General features: G+C 38.8%; 1 non-coding gene across 1 annotated transcript; it reads left to right on the top strand.

Moving 5' to 3' along the window:
* Nucleotides 1-6193: 6193 nt before the first annotated feature.
* Nucleotides 6194-6281, top strand: LOC124557501. The gene has a single exon (XR_006968750.1). It is a non-coding gene; the product is annotated as a small nucleolar RNA SNORD116 (small nucleolar RNA).
* The last annotated feature ends 3135 nt before the right edge of the window (nt 6282-9416 follow it).

Here is a 9416-nt window from a genome sequence, read left to right as displayed (position 1 = left end):
AGCCCACCACGTCAAAAAGTTTCACTATGCTGTTTATAAGACACACGCATAAAGTACTTTACCGAGTACTCAAAAGTATCCAAAGATTTTGTGCCATATTGATAAGTATTTATCCTATTACATAAAGTAGCACTTACACATGTACAAAATTCTATTACTTTACTCCATCTAATCTAATCTAATCTCATCACAATGGAGTCTCTAATTAATTAAATTCCACATATAAATTGTTCTGGACAGGCATTGACAAGACTGGAATCGCTGGCTAAGCGTTTTACTTTTTCTTAAAACTCACACTTGACTACATTCATTGGATTTGACTCTTTGCTCTGCACAATATGACATGCCAGACTGCAAAACACACATGGGCACCACCGCTGATCCAACTTACCACTTAAAGTGCACTTGGCTTTGAGAGTTACCCACATAAACAATGTTATTTCCACATCAGAAACTTGTCTCCCATTACTTTTTCAGCACTCACAATTTTACACATGTTTCAGACATTGAACTTACTATGGAAAAGAACAGGCAAAAGTTGACTACAAAATTCTTGTGAAATTGAGTTTTCAGTCCTATATTAATGCATGAGTTTTTGATACAACAGCATTGAGCACAGATACTATTTACGGTGCGTGTGTTTTGACTGAAAAAGTTTTGGAAAAATATCTCTTATACTTATCTTGCAGACATTAGATCTATGAAATCAAACTCAGAAGTAATAAGTTTGTTTACGTGGCCATCATCCGCAGCAACTACAGAAATAGCTGTGTTGTAAATAAATACTGTCTTTTCTTGCTTCAGTGTATTTTACTGGGATAATAAATTCAACTGGGAGGAGCACACCACAAAACTGCTGAAGCGTCTTAACAAATCTCAATTTGCAATGCGAATTGTGTCAGATATAGGAGATATAAAAATGAAAAAGCTGTCATACTATGCTTACTTTCATTCCATAATGTCATATGGGATTATTTTTTGGGGTAATTCATCAAGCCAAGCTAAAGTTTACCAGGCACAAAAACGTGCAGTAAGAGATATATGTGGTGTGAACTCAAGAACATCCTGCAGAAGCCTGTTTAGGGAACTAGGGATACTAACTACTGCTTCCCAATACGTATATTCCTTAATGAAATTTGTCATTAAAAATATATCACTTTTTCGAACGAACAGCTCAATTCATGGAATCAATACTAGAAATAAGAATAATTTTCACAAGGATTTAAAGTCACCTAGTCTTGTACAAAAAGGTGTGCATTATTCAGGAACACACATTTTCAATAACTTGCCAGCAGCCAAAAAAAGCTTAACAACCAATGAAATTCAGTTTAAGAGAAGCCTAAAGGATTCGTTGGTGACCAACTCTTTCTACTCCATTGATGAATTTCTCAGTAAAACCAACTGATTAGTATATATAACTTCTGCACAATTTCAGTGCAGTAATGTGTTCATCGTAAATAAGTATTATAGTAGCTGTATTACACGTTTGTTACCTCATAAATAAATAAATAAATAAACTTTTTTATTTTAAATTCAGTACATTAGTATTTGTAAAATGACTCATATAGTGTTCATTAAAAAATGACGATCATTCCACTTGGGACCTGTGGAATGGTACATTAGCTTATTTGTTTTAGCTGTAAATATTTGTAATGTATTGTTGTTTTTCTGACATGTTCTACATCCTGGAAGACCTCCTCACTACGGATCATATGGAATGAAAGTAAATCTAACCTAATCTAATCTCTATTTATTCCAGGCACGATGCGACTTTTACTTTAAGGTATCTTTTTTTCGGAAAAGTTGAATTGTAGAATGACAGGTCTGTCTATGCCAAACCCAAATAAAATTAAAAACACTTGGTCTGGAATAGATGTTAATAAATTTTAAAATAAATTCAGCGCAGAAACGTCAAGGAACTTATGGATCAAGTTGCTTAGTCTTGATACCTCCGTCTTGTTCCAGATACTTTGAGAGAACAGTGGTCTGAAGAGAGTTATATTGAATTTTCAGAATTAAGTGAGAACCCCCTCGTTGAAGCATAATTTCCTGCTCTAGGGGCTATCCATCTTGCGAGGTAGATGACAAAAGCTATTTATTGCTTTAAAACTTACATGATCACTTATGAATTTTCATTGTCACCACGAGGATATAGTATAATTTGTGATATTTGTATTTTTCTTATATGAGAACGAGTATAATTTGGACTCTCCATAAATAGTTAAAAACCAACGTTTGCTGTAGCAGTGGGATTAACAAATTAGAAATATGAGAATGGAGTTACTGAAGATGAGTTTTACTTCGTCTAATGTTCCGCTAAACTTCAATCTGCAAAATAAAATCAACTGCTATTTTATGCTCTCGTTGTTTGTGATCAATGGTAAACATGGGTAAATGGCTAAACGGCAAACATACACTGGGTAAACAGGCAGCAGATAATAGGTATTGTTCAACGGATAATGGTAAATAGGTATTGAGTAATGAGTAACATGTAACGGTAAACTGCAAGCAGTAAATGGTAAGTGAATAATGGTAAAATGGTTAGACACTGGACTCGCATTCGGGAGGACGACGGTTCAATCCCGTGTCCGGCCATCCTGATTTAGGTTTTCCGTGATTTCTCTCAATCACTCCAGGCAAATGCCGGGATGGTTCCTCTGAAAGGGCACGGCCGACTTCCTTCCCCATCCTTCCCTAATCCGATGAGACCGATGACCACGCTGTCTGGTCTCCTTCCCCAAATAACCAACCAACCAATAATGGTAAATGAGTAATAGTAACAGATAATGGGCAATATGTAATGGATAATGAGTAATGGGTAATGGGTGCAACTATTATTTAACCAGTTAACCATTTACCCATGCAAGTAGTGTTATAAATTGGTACGTTTGCTTACAGTCCGTTCAGTTGCCGATTGAGCATTCTGGTCGTCAACATGCCTATCAATTACACTGGTAGAAAGTGTAATCTTAAGAGTAGAATGTTGATATGTCGACGAAATTTACGCAGGAAACACGCATTGCTGCAAGATAGACAAGCTGAGGCTGACTATGTACTGATAAACGTATTTAAACCCGGTACTCAACAACTATAGTCATTGCGGTAGCTGTTCTGCAAAGAGAAGACAGACGAAGACGAAGAAGATGAAAGGGAAGAAAACAATGAATTTCTGAAAGCAGAAAGTGGAAGTATTGGAGGCGGAGGAGGAGGAGGAGGAGAGGAGGAGGTAGTGGAGGAGGAATAGATGATTACTATGTGAAAGAAGGTGGTGATGATGAAAAAGAGTCATGAAAGAAAATTCCAGAGACAGAGGGTAAACTTGCAGCATCGTTTTTGTTGAACCGATAGAGAAAATGCATGGTACTGCATACGACATCAGACTTTGTCATTCTCCAGTAAATATCAATGGACATGATTTGATAATTCACAAAGTAAGGTATCTAGGTACAGTAACATTACTTAAATTTTTTTAATTAAATTTAAAATTAAACCTCCTGAAAAGGATTACACAACACAAGATCTTCAAAATTATGGTAAAATTCTCAAGGCTATGCGTGCCCATAAGCAAAGATATCTGTCCTGCAGATATATTAATTCCAACAGAGGTTGTAATTACAGGCATATCATTAAGCCTGCATTATCGAAATTGGTGCATTATTACTGACAGATAATGACATACATATCGTTATGGGAGAAAATGCTATTTCAGAGCAAAATCCAGCTCTGCCTAACGTTGGATGTAAAACAATCTCACCAGGTTTTGTCAGAGGAGAAGATGTGGTTCAAGAAGCAGGCACTTCTACTTCCCATCAGACCCATTCCTCAGAGACTGATTCAAGAAGGATAGTTATTCAGAAATAAGAAGACAGACAAAGATGAAGAACATAAAGACAAAGTAAAGAAAAGTGCATATATGAAAACAGAAGGTAAAGATACTGGAGAAGGAGTACAAGAGGATGATTAAGATGAGGACAATAACGTTCAGGTTCAATAAATCACCGGTAGGTATCGACTATATCCCTTGGAGTGAACTGAATGAATAGGTAGAGCGATTAGTTTTCTTATTAGTATTGAAAGTCCTAAGCAATAATTCACATGATAATGATATACTATACATTGAAGAGAAACTTTGAGATATATCGATTGTTGCTTGCAGTTTACGATGTCTGTCGAAAAGAAAATGAATATTGTTAGTAGAAATGTAACATAAAATATGTAACTGCTTCACAACGGCGATTGCACGCTGATGATGAAGTCAGGCATCAGCAAGTCTGAACTCGCTGACCATGCATTTTGCATGCCTCAGCTTATCCTGACCTGTTTATGAAATGCTTGGAGATTTCGAAACGTACTGACCTGGTGTCTAAGCACTGTTGCATGTCAGATGTTGTCAGAAACCGAGCGAGGTGGCGCAGTGGTTAGCATGCAGGACTTGCATGCGGAAGGACGATCCTAGTCTAGCCATCCAGGCTTAGGTTTTCGTGATTTCCCTAAATCTCTCTTATCAAACGCAGGAATGGTTCCTTTGAAAGGACACAGCCGATTTCCTTCCCCATCCTTGACGTAATCTGAGTTTGTCCTCCGTCTCTAATGACCCCGATGTCGACGGGACGTTAAACCCAAACTTCCTTCCTTGTTTGTCTGAACAAATCAGTAACTGCTGCTTCAGCAGAGCATTACGTGTAAGTACGAAACAACTATTAGTAGAAGTAATTGGTACAGTCGCTACTTGTGCTACTGGTACTGCTGCCCCTGGTCTCTGAGAGTATGTCAATAAACTGGAGCGTATGTCATCAAACTAGAAAACATTTAAGTCTAATATGCACTGTCATACTAACAAAATTTCTATTTTGCTTACCAGTTATTTGTTGTAATTCAAAAAAGCAGAGATTCTTCTGCTTCTGTGTTATCAAACTTCAAGCTTCTGGATGGTACTGGAGAAGAGTGAGTGGTGCCCAATCTTGAGAGCAAGGCGCGTTGAAGCCCCATTTGGAGCAGAAGTGTTGATTTATCTGAAGGAGTGCAAAATATATCTACCATCTAAATTCTCTGCCAACAGCAAAGCTGAACTAGCGTTGCTCAACAGTGATACTGTCTGAATGATTTATGATGGAAGAATGATTCTGAAAACAGTAATACAGATGTTCCAAGTAGAGAAAATATTAGTTCCTACTCATAAGGTATCATGCAGTGAAACTATAAGAGAAATTAATGTTCGCTGTCAAAAAGAAGATTATTGTGATTCTGTGTTTAATTTTAAACAGTGTTTGGTTATCAGATACAAAGTCACTGAATTTGATTCTAATCTAAATGCTTTTTCAGAAGTGAGCAAGAAAATAACGCAGTTGCTCAAGAAGGAATACTTTATAAATTCCGGACACTTTCTTGCTTCTAAAGTGTATAATAAGTATGAGTGCATTTGTAAGTATTACAGTTAAATGATTCTGTTTCAGTATAACAGACTGGTTGATTGTGACATTAAGGATATATTGTTCATATTACATACCATTTGCCCACAAAATGCAATTCAATATCATTTCAACTTTATTACGGCAAAAACAAAAAAATGGCTCAAATAGCTCTGAGCACTATGGGACTTAACTTCTGAGGTCATCAGTCCCCTAGAACTTAGAACTACTTAAATCTAAATAACCTAAGGACATCACACACATCCATGCCAGAGGCATGATTCGAACCTGCGACCGTACCGTCGCGCGGTTCCAGACTGCAGCGCCTAGAACCGCTCGGCCACCCGGCCGACACGGAAAAAAAAGCTGTGAAGACTTGGTTAACTGATAGAGACATCTCAAATGGCGAAGAGTTCTCGGGCTTCCAGCCGGGTGGCGATGTCTTCAAACTGCGACGTTTCGACGAGTGACATACTCATCACTGGTCGAAACGTCGCAGTTTGAAGACATCGCCACCTGGCTGGAAGCCCGAGAACTCTTCGCCAGCTGTATACGCCGGAAAAGCATACATTCACATTTACGACATCTCAAATATTTACTCAAACTGTTACAACATACTTTCTTTGGAATATAATCTTTTTTATATTAAATTTTGTATCTAGAGTATTTTTTGTCTGAGTTTTTCTTCCTTTCCCGTTTCCTCTGTAATATATTAGAAAGAGTAGGATGAAATTTACTGATGATTAGGCAGTACAGGACGTGAAATAAAATGAGAGACATAAAATATACTGATGATGAAACAGCACAGTATTTTGTGAGAGAGACGAAATTTATTGACAAGACCATACAGTATTTCACATAAAACTGAAGTATGGTTGTCTCTCTCTCTCTCTTTCTCTCTCTCTCTCTCTCTCTCTCTTTCTCTTCTGTCTTTGTGTGTGTGTGTGTGTGTGTGTGTGTGTGTGTGTGTGTGTGTGCGTATGTGTGCACGCTTATGAAATTTATTTCATAAATAATGGTGAGTGAAATCGTTGTAGGGTTTTTTGAACTGGAGAGCTTTGTCAAAAGCGTGTGTACTGAAGTGTGACTGGTTGTAAAAACTTTTCTGCCAGTGACATTTTCATTTTTTAAATTTGCTAATATCTAATAAATTTAATTTTTATAATTCCCTGTCTTCCATCAATTTTAAATTTTGAATTCATCACCATCCGCCATGTTTAACTTTTAAATTTCCTCACATCTACCATCTACAGTTTTTATATTTCCCGGCATCTTGTGATGTCATACATTCAGTGTCATTGATGATGCCATATGGACATGTGCCAAACTCATTTATGAAATCATGTGTTCCTTTGATAGACATATAATAACCTTCAGTGGACCCTTGAAATGAAAAGAGAGCCAGAATCCTCATATCATTCTCACTATCATCAATGCACGGCACTGAGTAGTCATCTTTTTTACTGATTTTGTTCAGTCGTCGGTCATCAATGCAGAAACACCATCTGTCATCCTTCTTCTTCAAAAGGACAGCAGAAGAGGACCAAGAACTCTCTGAAGGTTCAATGATGTCATCCTGCAGCATCTTCTCCATCTACTCCCTGATCGTCTGTCGTTCATTTGGCGACATCCTATATGAGCGCTACGTAATTGGTGCATGATTTCCAGTCTTGATTTGGTATTTTACGATTTTTATTTTTGCGATTTTCGTTTTCAAAATTCGGATTGGAAGTTCGGCAGTACCTTCCTCCACTGCATTGACTTAAGCGGTAAAGGAACACGATTCTTCGTCGATGGCACTAAGCACTCCTCCCTGGAGTGGCTTTACAGATCACGAAGAAAGTAGGACAGCAAGATCAAGATTTTAATACGAAGGTAGAGACACTGATGCAAGATACAAAAGGGATCCTGATGGATTAAAGAAAGCTATTGACACCAACGCGCAAAAACTGACACCAATCCATAGAACATCGAATCACAAAAGAATACGTCAGGAAAAGTCTACATCTACATACATACTCCACTAGCCACCAAGCGGTGTGTGGCGGAGAGCACAATTGGCGCCAAAGTCATATTCCCCCTCCCCCCCCCCCCCCCCCCCCACCCTGCCGTTCCTTTCACGGATCGCGCGGCGGAAAAACGACTGTCTGAACGCCTCAGTACGAGCTCTGATTTCCCTTAGCATTGAATGGTAATCATTGCGCGATTTGAAAGTTGGAGGTAATAATATATGCTCTACATCCTCGGTAAAAATCGGATTCCGGAATTTAGTGAGCAGCCCCTTCCGTTTAGCGAACCGTCTATCTGTAAGTGTGTCCCACTTCAAACTTTCTATGAGATTTGTAACGCTCTCGCGATGGCTAAATGTACCAGTCACGAATCTTGCCGCTCTTCTTTGGACCATCTCAATCTGTTGAATCAGACCCAACTGGTAAGGGTCCCATACAGAAGAACAATACTCTAAGACTGGACGAACTAACGTATTGTAAGCTATTTCCTTTATTGAAGGACTGCATCGCTTCAGGATTCTGCCAATAAACCGCAATCTAGAGTTTGCCTTACCCGTTACTTGTGTAATCTGATCATTCCATTTGAGCTCATTTCGAATAGTCACACCCAGATACTTGACGGATGTTACCGCTTCCAAAGACTGGGCATTTATTTTGTACTCGTACATTAATGGGGATTTTCGCTTTGTTATACACAGTAGGTTACACTTACTAATATTGAGAGATAGCTGCCAGTCATTACACCACGCATTTATTTTCTGCAAATTCTCATTGGTTTGTTCACAACTTTCGTGCGATACTACATTCTGTAGACTACAGCATCATCGGCAAACATCTAAGGCCGCTGTCAATACAATCAACCAGATCGTTTATGTAAATGATAAAAAGCAGCGGACCTATTACGCTGTCCTGGGGCACACCTGAAGTTACGCTTGTTTCTGTTGAAGTCACCCCGTTCAGGACGACATACTTCTCCCTGTCTGTTAGAAAACTTTCTATCCAACCGCATATGTCATCGGATAGACCGTTAGCGCGCACTTTTTGGAGCAAGCGACAGAGCAGAACCGAGTCGAATGCCTTTCGAAAGTCGAGAAATATGGCATCAACCTGGGAGTCGGTATCTAGAGCCTGTTGTATACCATCCACAAAAAGGGCTAGCTGTGTCTTGCATGACCGCTGTTTCCTAAAACCGTTCTGGTTTCTGCAGATGAGCTTCTCAGAGTCTAGAAAGGTCATTATGTTTGAACACAAAATATGTTCCATGATTCTACAACAAATCGATGTCAGTAAAATTGGCCGGTAATTATGTGCATCCGATTTTCTACGCTTTTTATGGATTGCTATGACCTGGGCCTTCTTACAGTCCTGTGGAACTTTCCGCTGTTCCAATGATCCCTGATAGATGATGGATAAGAATGGTGCTGTATTTGTAGCATAGTCAACATATAATCTTAGGGGGATACCGTCTGGGCCAGACGCCTTCCTGGCGTCTAAGGATCTTAACTGCTTTACAGACCCAAATACACTAAACACTCTGTCAGCCATCCTTGCGTTTGTTCGATAATTGAAAGGGGGAATGATACTGCAGTCCTCTACCGTAAACGAGTTTTTGAAAGCTAGGTTTAGAATTGCAGCCCTCTGTTTATCATCATCAGTTACATTACCCGTACTGTCAGCAAGAGAAGGTATTTAATTATTTGTAGCGTTCACAGATTTTACGTACGACCAAAATCTTTTGGGGTTATTTTTAGAATCTGCAGATAAAATATTGCTTTCAAATTCGTTAAAAGAATCTCTCATTGTCCTTCTGACAACTGCTTTCATTTCGCATAATTTCTGTTCGCCAGCGGGGCAGTGTCTACGTTTAAAACGACTGTGCAAAATTCTCTGCTTTCTCAGCAACTTCCTAATATGTTTGTTGTACCAAGGTGGATCCTTTCCCTCCCCTATATTTTTGCTAGGCACATACTTCTCTAGCACACGGTGGACAATACTTTTA

Source organism: Schistocerca americana, chromosome X, assembly GCF_021461395.2.
Source record: "Schistocerca americana isolate TAMUIC-IGC-003095 chromosome X, iqSchAmer2.1, whole genome shotgun sequence".
Classification (NCBI taxonomy): Eukaryota; Metazoa; Arthropoda; class Insecta; order Orthoptera; family Acrididae; genus Schistocerca; species Schistocerca americana.
The sequence above is the reverse complement of the archived record's forward strand: the minus strand, read 5'-3'. Positions and strand labels throughout refer to the sequence as shown.